Source organism: Balearica regulorum, chromosome 22 (genome assembly GCF_011004875.1).
Source record: "Balearica regulorum gibbericeps isolate bBalReg1 chromosome 22, bBalReg1.pri, whole genome shotgun sequence".
NCBI lineage: Eukaryota > Metazoa > Chordata > Aves > Gruiformes > Gruidae > Balearica > Balearica regulorum.
This window is the reverse complement of record NC_046205.1, coordinates 3,143,634-3,160,939: the sequence shown is the minus strand read 5'-3', so window position 1 is coordinate 3,160,939 and position 17,306 is coordinate 3,143,634. Positions and strand designations below refer to the sequence as shown.

The 17,306-nt window shown below is 45.0% G+C and overlaps 1 protein-coding gene across 5 annotated transcripts in view; it reads right to left on the bottom strand.

The window, feature by feature from the left end:
• The window catches only part of LOC104641895 (lethal(3)malignant brain tumor-like protein 3), a 47,880-nt gene extending 34,028 nt beyond the window's left edge, over positions 1–13,852 (bottom strand). Inside the window, exon 1 of one of the 5 annotated variants that reach the window (XM_075773701.1) lies at positions 13,697–13,852. The gene's annotated coding sequence lies outside the window, so the exon portion shown is untranslated. The remainder of the gene's footprint in view (positions 1–13,696) is intronic. The other 4 variants (XM_075773700.1, XM_075773697.1, XM_075773698.1 and 1 more) reach the window with 4 other exon arrangements.
• Between the last annotated feature and the right edge of the window lie 3,454 nt (positions 13,853–17,306).

Genomic DNA, 17,306 nt, shown 5'->3' with positions numbered 1-17,306 from the left:
ACCATTCTTCAATGACACCTGACAGTCTGGTGGGAAATGAACTTCCCAGAGGAGCAGAGGAATGCGGGGACAGGCAGAGGCAATACTGCTGAAGAACAGCAGACACTGAGAAATAATCAGCCTTTCTTCAATTGATAAGCTTGTCCTCGCACAGTACCACTTATTAGTGAAAGCCACAGTGGGGCCCTGAACCAAAGACAGAGGGAAAAGTCTCAAGTCCAAACTGTTTCCGAACAACCTAACAATACACCTAGCAGAAGCCAGGGGCAGTGCAGGAAGGTAGGAGACATGTACCAGTATGGCCAGGAGTCACAGTGTCCGAGCTCCCAGTCCCAGCTCCCCCAGGTTTTAACCCCTAAGAAACCCTCTGTCAGCTGCTGGGGTAGGTGACCCTCCCATGGAGGTTCTGCTAGCACACCCATCCTCTGCTACAACACAGCGCCTGCCCACCAACCCCGTACACACGCTGCCTGTCCTACTACGGGCCAAGAGTAAATTCAGATGCAGAACCAGAAAACCAGACACACAGCGAAGCACCCACACCATGGGGTAGCTATGGAAAAGGAATGATACGTGGCAGACTGTGGAGACTCTCATCCTTTAAGCTTAAGAAATTTATTAGGCTATGAAGGAACTCTTCATGGGTCCAGATAAAATTATTAAAGTGCCAAATAGCGTCAATGTGCATCTTTTATTAGTCCTGATCTGCAAAGGCAACTGAACACCAAAAAAAAAAAAAAAGATTTGAAAAAAATCACCTTACTGATGAGCAAATAGCTCTAAAGATTGCTCACCCCTTGATCTTCTTTACTGTCTGCAATACAGAGCTACTGAACTCCAGAATGAAAGACACAAGTCAAAGGTGGGTTGCATTTGCAAGTTCTGCTCCAAAGCTTTTATTCATAGCTCTCTATTAGTTTGAGATCTTTTCTCAGCTATCAGCTCTTTGCTCAAACGTGCTTAACCCAGTTTAAAAGCATTTGCTTCACCTCTGAAGCAGGGCACCTCATCGCATTGAGAAGCGCCATTCTTCCTCTACTCCTGCACGCTTCCTGGGCTCTGGATCCTGCCTCCAGCACCCTATCAGAGCCTTATCCCAAATGTTCTTCCCTCTCTTCCCTCTTTATCTGAACTCTGCCTGTCTTAAAGCTTCAAAGATGCCAGACTTGCTTCTAAAAAGCTCACTTCTTCCTCTGCAGCCCTGAAGAGACAGAGCATCATTTTTATTTCAGCACAAAGAGAAACAATCCATTTCAAAGAAATGATAATTCAAAGTGGACTAAGTTTCCTGCAGGAGACCATCCGGTTTAGAGAAGAAACCTATCACTTTCCTCAAATGCCAGAAGAGCAGCAGCACAACGGTGCAGATCCCAGGGGTTCCTTGCCATGGCTGATAAGGACAGCTCAGCATCATGAGCAGAAGGTCAGTGGAAGAAGCATCTCCAGAGCTCTACGTGCCATTAAGCAGCAGAGCGAGCGCAAAGCAGAGCTCGCAGCTGGAGGTGGGGAAGGGTGCCAATGTCATTTTGTATTAGCAGATCAGTCTCTGGGGAAAGACACTCCTGCATACAAATTCGAACAGTTCTGATTCAGCCCAAACCAGTGAAGACAGCAAGCTGTTATTTCTTCCTTTAACAATTTGATGGCGTTACTTGCAGCCACATGAAATGGTGAAGCCCAGCCCAGGCCCCAAAAAACATAAGTCTCCATCAGAAAAATAACGAGCATCTTTATTAAAAGTCTCTGACCTGAAGCTGAGGACTGGCTGAATCACAGAGGCAACCTCCAGCTTCATCCTGAGACTCTTCAAGGCAATATCCCTCATTCCTAAGTTCTGGAAATGCGTAACTGTGCTACTATCAGGACTGCACCTTCCTTTACACACAGGGGTTCAATGCAGCATGTTTGCTAATACGAAATCCACACAAATCGTCCAGAAACAATATGTCCTTCCTGGCAATATTTTAAAGGGCATTAAGAAAACATTGTGTGTGCAAGAGCTGGAATATAGCAGGAAGAGAGGGGAAAAAGATTAAACAGCAAAAGCAAAAAAAAGAGAAGTGTTTGGTATTTCTGCAGAAAAAACAAAGTGTCTGGCATCTTAAGAATGAAGTGGCTTCCTGTGTAGCTAGTTGTCATGTTCCAGCTAAACACTTCTACCAGACTCACTAACCATGGTACTCGGTGCTCTTATACTTGATCATCTAACATAATACAGTATTATTTGGTGTCTTTCTGTCTAATAAATAACGTGGTGCTTTGTGGATTCTCTATTATCACAAGGAATCAATAAAAGTGAAGCTGTTTCTGCAAAGGAATTTTACTGCTGGTTAAGAGAAAACCTGTGGCAGTATACTGCTAAGCTCTTTTAAGAAGCAGAAGTGTAACAATTTTGATTATTTTAAATACAGGGCAGAAGTTAGGCCACTGCAAAATAATCATCCAAAGGACCTCCTAGAAAGTCAGTGGACCCAATTCCATGTCAGTTTTATAGGAGCGTAAACTACTCATCTCGAAACACTCCAAGCATACACGTTCATCCATGTTCTCTCAACATTTGCTGGCAGAAGCATTTTCCCCGTACCCTAAGCGAAGACTGACAGCCCATGTAGACTTTTCTGCACAAAGGGAGGAGGAGGAGGGGAGGAAGAAAAAGACTGTCAACACTTGCAGAAGGTGGGGGTCCTGATTCTGAATGTCTGATGCAATACCAACAATCTGATTTTTCAAAGCTCTCGAATCCTTTCAGCTCCAATTTATTTCACTTGAAATTGATTTTTTTTTCACCCCCAGAGGTTCAGACTTTGCAGCCTTGAGGGCAATTTTATGTATTCATTTTCAGCCATCAGAAGTGCAATCGAACTGAAATAACAGTTGAAGGTAATTTGGGAAACAGTCAACACTCACCCTCCTCCCTCCTCTAAGATAGTCACCATGTTTGTGACCAACAGATCTTGGTTCTGATTGACACGAGAGCTGTATTTGTCACTATCAGGAATACGTAAGATATAGACAGCTGTCAAAAGCTGCAAAAAAGAATGACTGATGTGAAAAGAACCTGAAGACTCAACCCCACAAATTCAGAAAATTTGTCTTTCAGAGAAAATGTCTTTCTCATGCTGGGCTGAAATTAATGGGATTTCTTGCCTGAGTATGTTGTACGGACATTACTGAGAATTAGGAAACTCAGGCCTGTAACTTCTATCAGCAGAAAACAATTACTTAAAATACTGCCTGCCTTTAGAAATCAATTGAGCAAGAAATTAGAAGGGGAGAGGGAGTATCACCAGGCTTTCAGAAACACTAGCAAAACGGCACCACTTCCTTGGTAATGCCAACCCAGTTGTTTAGAACAAAGTGTTTTCTCTGCACAACTTTTATTTGCAAACTACAGAATATATCGCAAATACTCTAAAACACATGGTGGCCACTCGTGTATTGTGTTCCTTGGTTTCTTACTTGTATGTTGCTACCAGGCAAGGTACCAATGCCGTCTTTCCAGTCTAAGGCATTCAATATATCGCGGTCCACTGTCGGGATGCTGATGATTCTATCCGAGACATTCTGTTCCATCTTTCTGCTTAGTCTTTGGGCTCTTTATTTAATTTTAAGAAAGAAAACTAGGGTGTGAAAACAAAAGAAAACAAAAAAAGAGGCACAGAATAAACAGGCCTGTTGCTTACATTTCATGGGTTTTCAGAGCAATAGTAGTTTCAAAAGATGGGAAAAAAAATTACAAACTTGCATTTTGCCCATGACTCTTAAGTAAATATGAACAGAAAGTTAAGAGCGTTAAGCATATGTGCAGTTTGAGGACAGAAAGATACACCAGTAAGTTTTAACAGTTACTTGATTTGTATGACATTTTTGCTGATTACAGTTCACTGGCAAGATCCCGGGGTCTCTGGAGCTTTCGTCTGGATATTAGGAGCACCAGGATTTAAAATTACAGAACCACGAATACACAGGTACATGCACAAACTCATGTACTATATACAAGTGACAAGTCTGTACAACTTGGGGTGGGGGGGGGGGGTGGGGGGCAGCAGCCTCTAACAGCTGTTGCCAGGTCCCTCTATACTACTCTAATGCCAAGGCTTTATGCTAGAAATGCTATAAAGCTCTTAAAATGCGTAAGCTCCACCTATTGCTTTTGTGTCCCAGCAAATAAACTAATGGGCTCCATTAGAAGACTCAACTAAAAGTTGTACTGCTATATGGGCTCCCCATATCCATTTACTCAACTATTTTAGCAGTAGACGCTAAACAAACACTGACCATAAATTATCTGTACGTTCCTGCCCTTTAAATGTAACCTGAATATTTTCAATCTAGGAACATAACTGTTTGCTTAAATAAAAACAAAAAAAAACCAACTAAAAAAAGAAAGATTCAGAACTTTCCCTTGAACTGGCAGCTCTACTAATCTTTCCAGGGTGAGCAAACCCACTGAGGTTAGGTTTGAAAAAGCACAGCCCAACTGACAGGTCTAACTGCATTCCTCTGGGAACGGACCAAAACTAGGGTCTTCAAGTTGACATTTGAATGCTGGAGTTCAACACGGTCACTCTGAGCTCTTGGAGTAAGAGCTGGAATCATACAAGGATGGTGTGCTTGCTCTGCCAAAGGCAGATCGTTTCTCTCCTTGAGCACTGAAAGTGCCTTAAGATACACGGCCAGGGCAGGTTTTTAATTGCTGAGTGCTTAAACTAGGGCAGGCGAGCTCCACTCCTGACGTGAAGCCTTCCACATGCTAGACCTTTTACCTACAGGTTGAGAGGGTAAGTTTAATTCAACCAAAGGCAAAACCACAGATCTGATGTAGGATAATACATGAACGTTTGAGCATTCCTGCAGCTCTAATTCAAGCATCACAGCTCTTTATGATTATCTTAATTGGGTCAAAAGCAGGACAGACGTTTGTAAACTGCAATACCAAGTATCTTTGGGTATCACAACCTAATCCCTGTAGAAAGAGTTGTTCCTCCCCCCCTTTTTTCTTCCCAAAATATAAAATTCCAGCTACTTACAATCCTGCACAATTGCCAAGATTAGTGGCATATAGGCTAGTCAGAATGAGTCAGGGCAGGAAAAACGGGAGCAAAGCTGAGCAGCGGTCAGGCTGCAGCTGCCAGTTCACCTTCCACCGGCTTTAACGGTGGTGCGGAATATCCGCAGCTGGTGTCCTTGACTACGTACACAGAAAAGATCCGCATCAGCCATGGCTGGACAGAGATATATAAATCGGACTAAATAAGCCTTACGTACGGTGGTATTGCACGACTGTAGCCGACAGCTGGCCATACGTTAATATTTGATGTAGCCTTGTACATCTATAAACACTTGTTTGTCGCCAACATTTCGATGCCAGTTTCAGCAAGGGCAAACCCATCTCTTTTTAGATGCTACTCTTTGCATTCAGGCTTCAAAAATAAAGAAGCTCGAACACCAAGGCTATTTACAGAGCTCCCTCTGGGATGAGAGGTTTGGAAGATGCTTGGGCAGAAGTCATTAAGTTGTAGATTTATTTAAAACTGGGCCAGGAAAAGTGTCAAAAATCACAACGTAGAAAATAATCTTGTACTAACCACAGAAGACCTGATACAATAATGGGCCTTTTTCATCTTTGTATTTCATAAATCCAGTAAAACTCCTAGAAAAATATAATAAAGAAATTACTTTTCTTATAATGCTTCCTATCAGTAAAATCTACAGTAAACCCAAGATAGCCCAATAAAAGGAAGCAAACTGTGCAATTAAAAAGACAGCAGAAACTAGCTTGAAACATTTTGAAGAGCCGTAGTCAAGCACGAATGTTCCCCATTTGTCCCTATTTGTGATTGCTGTTCATCTTCAACATTTTAAGACTCAGAAACATTAACGCAAAAGAAGATACAGCAAAACTAAAATGAGTCATTTAGTCCCAAGTCGCAGACTCAGATTTATGAAATGATAAATAAGTACCACGCTGGCAGAGGTGATGGTTCATAATTAATACGTTACCACCCAGACCTCTTTATCTTTAGATAGGGAATCCATAGGCAGAGGAGGTCAGAAATATTCAGGGTTTGATCTTGTTTCTGCCATTGAACAACAGGCAGCCTTGGGAAACTGCTTCATCATTACTGTAGAAAACCAGCTTTGGCTTTTAACATCCATCTTGCCTTAGTTAGGAGATAAAAAAAAAAAAAAAGGAAAGAAAGAAGGCACAAGTTCATACCAACAAATAAAAGTGTGAAGGCTAAATGGGTGGATGGTGGTTCACGGTATTTCTCTATGCACCATCAGACCTAATGGGAAGAGAAACATTTCAACAGAAATCCCATTTCACATGCTGCCAGGTTGATTTCCAGTGACATGAGGATTTCAGTGTCTTTGTATGAGGGTAAATGTGAGAAACACAACGGTGCAACAAACCCAAAGACTGTAAATCAAGTAACAACACTGAAGTTTGCAGCCCTTCTGGCTAAGCCTCCGTGTACCAGGAGGCAAAATTCCATTTGAGAAGCAGCTGGCATCAAGAAAACCATCTGATAGTGTGCTGTTCTGGGAATAACTGACGTACAAATCACCTTTCTTCCCCGAAACAGAATGGGAAACCTAGCAAAGCTGGTCATTTCATTCAGTGTAATGTATATGTACTCAAAGCAAGTTGGCATTCAGCGTTCTGTGCATCCCCAGTTTCTTGTAAGATTTGGCAGCGGTGTCTAACACCCAAATGCATTAGATCTGCCAGTCACTCTTACGACATTAGTGGAGAACCTAACTGCAATTTAAACAGAAATAAAATTTAAAAAACATGACTTCTTGCAGGGCGCAACTAATCTGGTCTCAGCAACTGCTTGAACACTTACCAGTCCAGACACAAAAAATCATTTGCCTGTCCTTTGCTATGATGATGACTGATGATACTTTCCTTACCCATCAAAACCTATTACTCACCTCGGGCAAGTAATATTTTGCAAGGCTGAACTAATACCATTACCAAAAAAAAACCAGCCTCACCTCCAGGAACCTCATCAGTCAGGGACTGAAATGAACTTTCAGAGCCTGCAGTGGAACCGTACCAATGCCTCAAGAGAAAGTGTGAGTATCCGCTAGAAAGTACTTAACGACGTGAAAACGACTTAAGTGCTTTCACTATGTCAGTGAAGGAAAAAAAAAAAAAAAAGAAAAGATAAATTTCAGCACTGAGGAATCCCAGGCTCCGCCCATTGTATTTCCTACTAATTTTTGTTCCTCATGAAAAGAAAGAAAAATTTTAACTACGAAACAAGGAAAATACTGTTCTGAAAGGTTAGAGGTGGGAAATGGTCCAGGAAAGGAGAGGGATGCTTCGGGCTTGCAGCATGGGCTGGAACGGAGAAGTAGCAAACACTTTTTGTCCTAGCTCTGCTACAAGACCGCTAAGATAAATTACTTTGGTTTTCAGGAGTTTGCCACGTTCATTTGTACAATACAGCCCTTCCAAGGTTACCCTAAGTACACATTAATGTACAGATTACGCTCAGGTGTTATTGTGCTGGGAGACAAATAAACAGGCACCATGGCAATGTGACTCAAATCAATTTATAAGATCAGACAGCAATATTGTGAGTTGACTCTAAACCCAGCAGCTGATCCTAGCATTAAGCCCAAACCAGCATCGTCATTCGTAAGCTGCTATCTCTTGGTTTCTCGACACAGTTGTGTCAAAAATACACACCCCCGCACATATTGATTTCAGCTGTTCAAAGAAAAGCACCCGCGCAGGTGGTGGCTGCTGAACGTGCACTTTCTGCAGAGCGCCCGTTTTACAGACAAACCCGCTCCCTGCCCTGCTGACACACCAGCCAATTCTCCCCACAGAGCACACTGAAAAGCGAGCGCTCGGCAAGTCCATGGCAGCACAGCTGGTTGTGAAGGCTGAGGGCGGCGCTGCCTCACCTCAAGTCTGTCTGCGATCATATTTGTTTTGCTACCTGTCTCTTTAGAGTTACGTGACATCATGAGGCCAGCAAGGAAACGGCATTTCTCCCGTCCTTTTTGCTGCAGGAGCCGAACAAGGCGCTCAGCGCTACGCTGGACAGCATTTCAACCTATTCCAAATAGAAGGGGAGGGATGCAAAAGAAGGTACAAAATCTACTTCCGTGTCCACGCTTTCTGTTCACTTCTTGGAAGCAAGAAACAGAAGCACACCTTACCTTCATTTCTACAGTTTTCATTAAAAGTGTTTGGTGCGGAGCCGCTTTTCCCCAGCTCTTCACCTCCTCCTGCTCACGAAGAACGGTGGCCCTGCGGAAGGCACCCAGCAGGCAAAGCCCTCAGTGGGCTCAGCCAGGAGGCCCAGGGGCGTCTCCGCGAGGCCTGGGACCATGACGCTGCTAATCCCAGTCTCCGGGAACCACTTGTAACCACCGTACCACTTGCACGCACTAGTGAACGTCACCTGGGGCCGCACAGAAATCATACACCATCAAAGCTGTTACGTTCAGAAGCAACTGCAGGAGCGACCCAAAGCACTCTTTAGCAAGATGCTGGAACTTCTGCTATTTCTAAATCTGATCCAATTTCTACAACAACAGATGCAAATTATAAATACTTTCCATCACTCTTAATCAGAACTATTTTCACTCAAAACTTAATGACCTGTAAGGAGGCTGTAAGATTTGTGATTCAAGATAAAGTCAATTTTGTGACAACATAAAAATTGCCGTGCTGGGGAAAAAAAAAAAAAAGGCAATTCTTCTAATGGAGAACTAAAAGTTCAGTCACACCACTTACATGTTTAACTAAGACACAAAGAATTAATTTTGCAATAAAATACGCTCTTAAAGTGGAAGTAGTTAATGAAAACAATCAAGAGGAGCACGCCATTACCCATAAGGTTTTGTGGTCCTCTGACATTTTTGACATCTAGAAGGGCTGCATGTTGGGTGTCAGCTCCCAGGTAGACGTTTTAAAGGGATGTCAAATCTCTGCACTAGTTATTTTGTTTCTGTTCTGATGCCACTTTATGATGATGTACTTTTCTGAATACTCCTAATTTTCTGGGGAATAATTAAGGTTGGTTATCTAAACTCCAAATGACTGGTGTTAAGGGGACTAGCCTTAAGCTCCAGAACTACCAGTACCTACTCCACAAGTTTTTCATGTGTCATACTGACACCAACAGCAATTGTTCCACGTTGAATAGTGCATGTCAAGTATTTCAAAAGAAAAAAAAACAACGCACAGAATTGACAAAGCAAGCTTAAAAAATACAAGTAATTGTAGGCTTGTCTTTCAGATCCATTTGATGCTGAAGTCAAGAGGCAGAACCAGCCAGAGTGCCCATATCCTGTGTACATAATTGTGTAACGAAAATTGCAAAACAGATTTTTCTTCTAGTATGTGTTTTCTAAATAGCTTGGTAGAGTACGCAGTCAAATTGTTATTTGCAGATTTAGCATTACTACAGAATGAAGGAATTAAAGTAAAATCTGGCACAGATGGCCATATAAAAACATCCAAACTTCTTTCAATTAAGCATCACATGCCTTCTTTGTGTTAAATACAATAAGAAATTGCAAACATACTGCTGTCCCTGTTGCAGAAAACATTAGGTCAAAAATTAATCTTCTTAGAAAATCATCTGAGTCTGAAAAGTGAAATGTTTAGTCAAGGAACTAATTAAACAAAAACCTAGAGAACTACTTTTTCAGATAATATGAAAAAAGCACAGCTTGAACATACATACATAAGTCATTTTCCGTCCCTCCTTTCCCATCAGCCATTACAGCAACTACAGATGGATTGATACTACAGTCATGAAAGGTAAGCAGTGGAAGAAAATGTGCAAATTTTGTGAGCAATATTGCTGTCATTGATCCAACAATGAACTTAAGTCTATGCTTAGTCCCATTTGATTTCCTAAAGGGTTTTGTGCGCGCTTCGGAGCTTCACTGAGAGCATCTGTGCAAGTGCCCAGCACCCCATGCTTGCTTTATTTTGACTACACCAACCAACTTTTCACCTTGAAAAGTTGTAACTCAAATTTCCAACTCTTAAAAAAAAATAATTAAAAACACCCTCACCCACAATCCACACAGAAGTACCAACATTTTCCAAACGTGATTTATAAACATCTTGTGATTTGTAAAATAAGGATAAACAAATGATACCTTGGGCTCTGATATCCCCGTATCAGATTTTGTACAGCAAGAGTTACAAACCAGAGTTGAGATGCTATTTTTCCCCAACAGCCCAGTACCGTCCCCGATCTTGCCGTGTTGCTCTCTCAATGGAGTGAGCCAGGGCAGCTGTAGACCCTCTCCAGGCATTTCAGAGGCAATTCCTTCTGAATACTCCTTCTGCAGCCAAGGGCAAGCCACTGCAAGTACAGAAATCTGCACCTGGTTTCAATACAAGTGAATGACAATGAAAAGGACTGCTGAGCAGGTAAGGGCCTTGCACTGCTGGAAATAAATAAATTTTTAAAAACACACCTTTATGGGACTGACCTTTTTCCTATGTATTTGTTTTTAAAGTGATCCAGTCCTATGCTATCTCATTTGAAATGCTGCATTATGCCCAACCTACATATATTCCGCCCCTGCAGCAGACGTAGCTCCAGCACCAACAGGGAAACCGGAGCCCAGGCTCGGGGCACGGGAGCGGACAGGACAGAGCTCAGGCTCCCGGGTCCTGCGCCACGGTGCCATCGCTCTGTAGCCATAAAGACATCCTCAAACACGGTACCAGGAAGAAAGCAGCTCCTTAGAGCCACGACAAGGGCACGGCAGCTTAGCATTCCCAAGGGAGGTGAAGGCTGAACCTACTGTAGCTCACCCTGTAAATTCACTGCAGCTATCTTCTCCCTGCTCCAGTGTTCTCACCATTCACGTTCCAGCTTCTGGGGACACCGTAAAGTAGCATCGTGGAGACCAAATAAGGGAAAGCAGTCAAAAAAAACCCCAAACAACAACCCAACAAACTACATGCAAAGAGAAAAAGAAAGGGTCACACAAAGACGCTGAGCAGCAGGAACACAAGAATGAAGCACATCTGCACACGCACGTCACCTGCAGAGCACAGTTAGGGTTACTAATTAGGAAGGACAGAGTTTGGTGGGATCTCTGCTAATTGATTCCACGTGTTGGAGCATTCAGCTGCCAGCCTTCATTAACAAGTAAACGTTTGGTCATTTTTCACCCCCAGTCTATGATCTGATTTTTCAACCCGCTATGCTACCTTCATCCCCCTCCTCTACCTCAAGACAACACACTGCTGGAGGGCTTGAGAAAAGGCTTAAATAAATTAAAAACTTTAAACTATGCGAGAAAGGGAACAGTGTTTGTCTGGGGAAGAAGAACTGACATTGCAACTCAGGAACTACCCTGTTATTCCACAGGAAGACTACAAAGGGCCAGAGTAACTGCTGCTGCAGTCCAGTCTCAGTTTGACCCAGTTTAACTATGTTTTCCTGATTTTCAAATTGTGCAATTCTGATAATGGGACTTAGGCCACCAAAACTCTTTCCTGTGCAGAGGCAAGGCATGGAATGGCACGGGAAGGCTGAACAGATGACTCTCCACACCTTCATCCACGTCTCCATCACCACCCTGGGAGAGTTGGATCTCGTAACCCATCTCCCAGGGTGAGGTTTGCAGCCCGCCTTCTCACCTCTCAACAAATAACCAGCATTCATATGGAAAATGACAAAGGAGTTATACTGAGGCTATACCTCAAATTCATATCCCCCCCCCCCCCCAATGGAATCTATCATCATACCTAGAAGGGTTTAAAAGCTTTGCATGAAGACAAAAGAGAGATAAGGGAGAGCCAGACCTCCTGCAGATGAAAGGACACAATTTTAAGCCAACCATTATAAAGTAAAATTGCAGATGCTGTTTTAAATACATTCTAGGTGCTACTGTAAATAATTGGTCTAAAGACCAATGTTCCTGCCACTGCCTTAAAATTCCAGTAAATAAAGAATTGGCGGTAAAACGTACAGACAAACAGCATGGCTGGGGCAACGAAAACACACCCTTGGGCCATGAGAAGTCAGTCGGTCAGGAATTGTCTGCAGGGCACATCTGTTTGTAACCACTCACCCTACTGCAACTCACTTCTTATGGCAATGAAAACCACAAAGGCAAGATAAATTAACTCTGGCCAAGAAAAATGGAACTGGCCCTGCACAATCTGCCCAGTAGTTGTAGCTCGGCAGCTCAAATTCGGGCTCCGTTTCCACCCCTGTACTCACGATGAATTACAATTTATTTTGCACGCGTTTGGCCTTAATGGGATTACTTGCAACGTACGGTGCAATCAATTTTAGGCCAAAACTAGAGCACAGAGGCCAAAAATGTCCTCCATTTTAATTGCATCTGTAATTACTTTATAAAACTACAATCCAGCAAACTACCCTGGGGACTCTTACTAATTATGATTACATATCTTATACCGCTCAGTAGAAATACTGAGGAAAAGACTGTCCCCACCCTCAAAAAATACATAATTGAAATAGATGGGACAAGGAAGAGCGGGGAAGCAAAACACGGACACTAACAAGACGATGTTGGGCTGCTGTTAATTGCTGCATGGCAAGAAGAGTTTGCAGCATCAAGTACCCGTTTTCCTCTCCTTTTACTTCTGTTTTATTATACAATAAGACGTGCACCAGAGAGGTCTTATGCAACTTGGCACAAAAGATCAGAGCTCTTTATCCCTTAATCCCAATTACAGACCAACACGCGTATGGTTTTGTTTCTTTTTTAAACTTATCTGGGTGATATTTGAATAAATTAAATGTTTTCATATTAAATATCTAATCCGATTCCTTGTGGCACCAAGCGTCAATAAAACTGTCCTAATCCCTTTCTTCTGAACACCAAACATCATTAAGATTGTCCCATACCAATTTTTACCCGGAGCTCTGATCAATATTTTTAAAAGTATTATATTAATCCCTCTATTTATCTGGCACTGGCCTTCCCTCTGTTAATAAAATCTTGATATCATTGGTTCTAGTCTTTGAATTTGCTGTCAGAAAGTTTGATGAAAGTTCCCCCCCTACATGTAATAAATCTCTATTTTCAAACTTAAACCTTTCTAGTCTTGGGTAAGCCTCCAAGATCTCTCTCTATTGCACGGTATTTACATAGTTTTTAATATTTTTGAGTTTTCACACTCCCAAGAAGTTTCTGTCAGAGCTGTAAAGGGCTTGATAACCCTTGCTTTCTCAACCACCTCTCGTGGATCTATTAGAAACGAGTAAACGAAAAACAACCCAGAAACTGTAAATATTTTATAATTTTGCTCCTTAGCCTGCGAACAACTTCATCTCGTCTTCTGAACGAAGTCCTTGCTTTATAGCGGACTTTCCCCTTTATAGTGGTTTACGTTACACTCTCCTCACCCAACTGGGAGCTTTAAGCTGAGGGGAAGCCCTGAGGGGTTTTCCTCAGCACCCAGCGGGGAGGAGACCCCCAGAGAAAGGCTCGTCATCGCCGGAGGTCGAGCTGGGACGCCGGGTTACTCCTCACCCCGGAGGCGCCATTTCCCTTCACAGACCCCGGGGCCGAGACGGGCCGGGCCGCTTCGCCGCGGCTCCGCCACGGCGAAGCGGCCCGGCCCGTCTCAGCCCCGCCGCCCCCCGCCACAAGATGGCGGCCGGCGGCTTCCCGCGCTCCCGCCGTTCCCCCTCCCGCCCCCGCCGTCCTCACTCACCCCAGCCCGGTCAGCCGGTGCTTCTCTGGCGTACCGGTTCTTTTTCTCTTTAACTCCGGCAACAATTAGTGTCCCGGCGGTCCCACGGGAGAGTAGAGCGCATGCGCGGCGGTCCCGTTCCCCGCCGGTCCCGGTCACGGCTGAGGCGGCGCTGAGGGCAGGGCGGGACGGGGATGAACTGGGAACTGGGATGAACTGGGATGAACTGGGACTGGACCGCTGGGTTTGTGAGAGACACTGGGAGCAAGGCAGGCGTGGGTCCCTGGGGCTACAGCCCCACGCCCGGTGCTACTTTCCGTGGGGGATGAAGCCTGGTCGTGACAGTGGGGTATTTAAGGCATATTCACGGAGATTTGGGAAATGGAGATGAAAATCTCTATTACCAGCAGATCGTGACCGTGATGGAGTGCTCCATCTTGCTGCCTCCCTCACCGATGCTGAATCCCCCCCCTACCCCGCATTTCTTAAACTTGTTTTTCTTCTCATCTGAGAATGTGATTTTCCTTTGTATTTGAATTTTGAAACAATAAAAAAAACCGGTGGTAGATATTTTTAATGATGCTTTTGGGTTGGTTTTTTGGGGGTTTTTTTTGCTGCGAGGAAGGAGCACGACCGGGCCCCAAGCTGCGACAACTTAAATAGAATGGGATTTCAGGAAAATAATAAATGAGATTGGAAATGGCTCATTTGAAATACACATCATAATAGTCTTCATCCCTCGAGTGAGGCACATAAAATACCCATCTTTAAAATGAGCCGGAAAACAAACACATTTCTCACTTCATCTGTGTCAGCAAGTTCCAGTTACACCCGAGTTCTGCAGATGCTCCTGGCCGGGGGTTAAGCGCTTGGATGGTGAAGAGCCCAAAGAGTTATAAATAACTAACCTAGCCGTGTTTATTTAGACTCAAATTTTGGTTTTCACTGTAGGAATTTAAGTTTTGTTGAGAGATCTCTGCTTTGGGGCTTCTCACGCTTTTATTGCACTGCTTCGGTTGTTTCAGGACAGAGCCCGCCCCATGCCTGCCACAGGAATTTACCCTTTCCCTCCTCAGAGCTCGCCTACAGGTTGCATTTCCCCAGTGAGATGAGTCTCCCAACCCTAAATCCGGTTTTAGGACTCTTTTTTTTCAGTTCACCTGGGTAGATATTTCCATCCTAAAGCTGCCTTCTGTCTTGTATTTAATTATTCAAACAGAAATATTGCTTGGAAATAGTGCAGAACTATTGCAGATGTTCCACTGATTCTTTCTCTCCCGCCATGCAGTATTATTATTTTATATTATTATTATTATTATTGCACTGGCTTCACAACTGCTGCCGGTTAAGTCCCTGCAGTTTGTTGTGCAGCACTGTGAATTGCAGCAGCTCCAGGCTGGGAAACACTAAGTGCCAGCACCGGTAGCCACGTGAGCCAAAGGTTTTGATGCAAAAACTATACTTTTAGGCAAAATTAGCAGGGGAGACTCACTCAGTGATGTTCAAACACCCGTGAGACAGAAATGAACATTAAATTATACAGCAGGGACCTGGCTGAGTGACGGAGACGTGCTGGGCATGGTGACCCACGCCGCTGCAGAGACCTGGTGCGATCACTGCCCTGCCATGGGGGGCACTGAGGATGCTTCCACCTAATTATCAGGAATAAGATGCCCCAAAACGCCCTTACCCTGGAAATTCCTGCTCCGACACCCCAAAGGTGCAAAAAGGTACCTGGGCTGAAAATCGTGGTATGCGCTGGGAAGGATGAGCACGCTCACGGGGCGGTTGTCCTTCCCTACACTGGGTAGTAAAGCATCGCAGCGCTCCTGCAAGGGGTCATCATCACCCGAGAGCAGACAGATCTGAGTCAATGTTTCCATCCTACAGGTAGGGAAACTGAGGCACGCTCTGCAGGCAGTGGGCTGAGGCTTCACATCGTCCCAGCCCCTCCGAGGCACCTGGGGTTATGCAGCAAAAGGAGAAGGTGCCATGGAAATGTCATTCCAATTTTGTCCTGCTTTCCACACATGCTTCAGATAGTTTCCCTTTTCTCTTGGACAAAACATTGAGCAAGGGTGGAATTAGGAAGGAAAAAAATAAGAGCAAGAGACTCCTGACGCGCTCCAGTCCAGCACCATCCTGCTGGATGCCACCTCCCGAAAGCTGCCAAATTCAGATAAGAATTTAGCATAACGCACCCAAAATGCTTGGGAAAGCGGCTCCTCTCACCGGCATTACAGTAGGTGGTTTTCTCCCATGGAAGCCAGCTCTGTGTGAACCGTGGCATCCCCTGACCGGGAGGGGACAAGGAAGGCTTTTGATTTTCAGTGCTGCTGTTTTGCCTTTTTAAAATGCTGATCCTTGGGGATTTGGGGACAATGTGTGGATGTGCCACCCCCTGGGCTTGAGACCTTGCAGTGCTGGAGGACTTTGCAGCACGAAGCAGCTCTCTCAGGGCACGGAGGGGGCAAATGTGCCGGTAGGGTGGTGACGGAGGGGTGGTGGGTGCAGTGCTGCGCTCTCGGAGTGCAACCTGGAGCATCCCGGGCACCGGAGCATCTCAGCCATCAGCGGCCTGTAAGGATATTTTTGGGGGGTTTCTCAGTCCTGGAAAAGCAGCAGAGATGCTGGGATGACAGCCAAGATGGGGACACAGGGACCAGAAGAGGTTTGAGGACCCCCAGGTCAGCCTACAGAGCCCACGAGCACCTGCAGGCAGAGAGGCTGAAGGCAACAACCGTCATCACCTCAGCCTTCAACTGGGGGCACTGGGCTGCGATGGGGGCCGTGGCTGAGCCTGCAGGAACCCATGGGGACTCGGTGGCAGCTGGAGTCAACCACCCCGCAGAGGCAGGAGGTGGAGGAAATAATGCCTTTAATTTTTTTTAATATAAACTTCTGCACCTTCTGTAAACAGTGTCAGCAACCCCTTTTACACGCTAAATGCTGCTTTAAAGCTTGTCTTGCTCAAGGCTGCCTTCCCTGCCTGCCTTACGGCAGAGGAAGAAAGCCTCAGCCCAGATGTGCGGAGGGAGCGCAGCGGTGGACTTGCTTTGCTCAGCAGCTCAGCGCGTTTGAGGACAGCTATCACCTCCCCACCGCATCCACCCCACGGGAGCATCACCAGGTCCCCCAGAGCGGGACGCATGGGGACACAGCCCCGAACAAGCCACTTCTGGTCCTGCTGCCAGCACCGGGACCCTCCTTCGGGAAGGCACTGGAGTATTCGATGCCCAAGGAAGAGCCAGAGCCCAGAGCTGGGGCAGGGGTTTAATTTTTCACCTTCCTGATGGTTGCAGCTGATGAAATCTCCTCCTCAGGAAGTCGCTTACCCCTCCCACCCCTGTTGCTCCTACCACATCCTTTCTGAGCGGGTGCTCAGCACGAGCTGTAGCTGCATCACGTGCGTGTGGTAGCGCAACCGGGTTCCTGGTTTTGTTTCTAACTTCACGTGAGCAGCCAGAGATGCGGCAACCTTAAGCCAGCTGAAAAAAAAAAAAAAAAGGACTCAGCGGGCTGAAAAACCAGCTTGTTCTGGGGATGGGGGTAACGCCGCTGCTGGGGTCGCTCCATCACTGCAGCCCTCGCTTAGATCTGGGTGCATTTAGGGGTAAACCAAAGTGCGGGA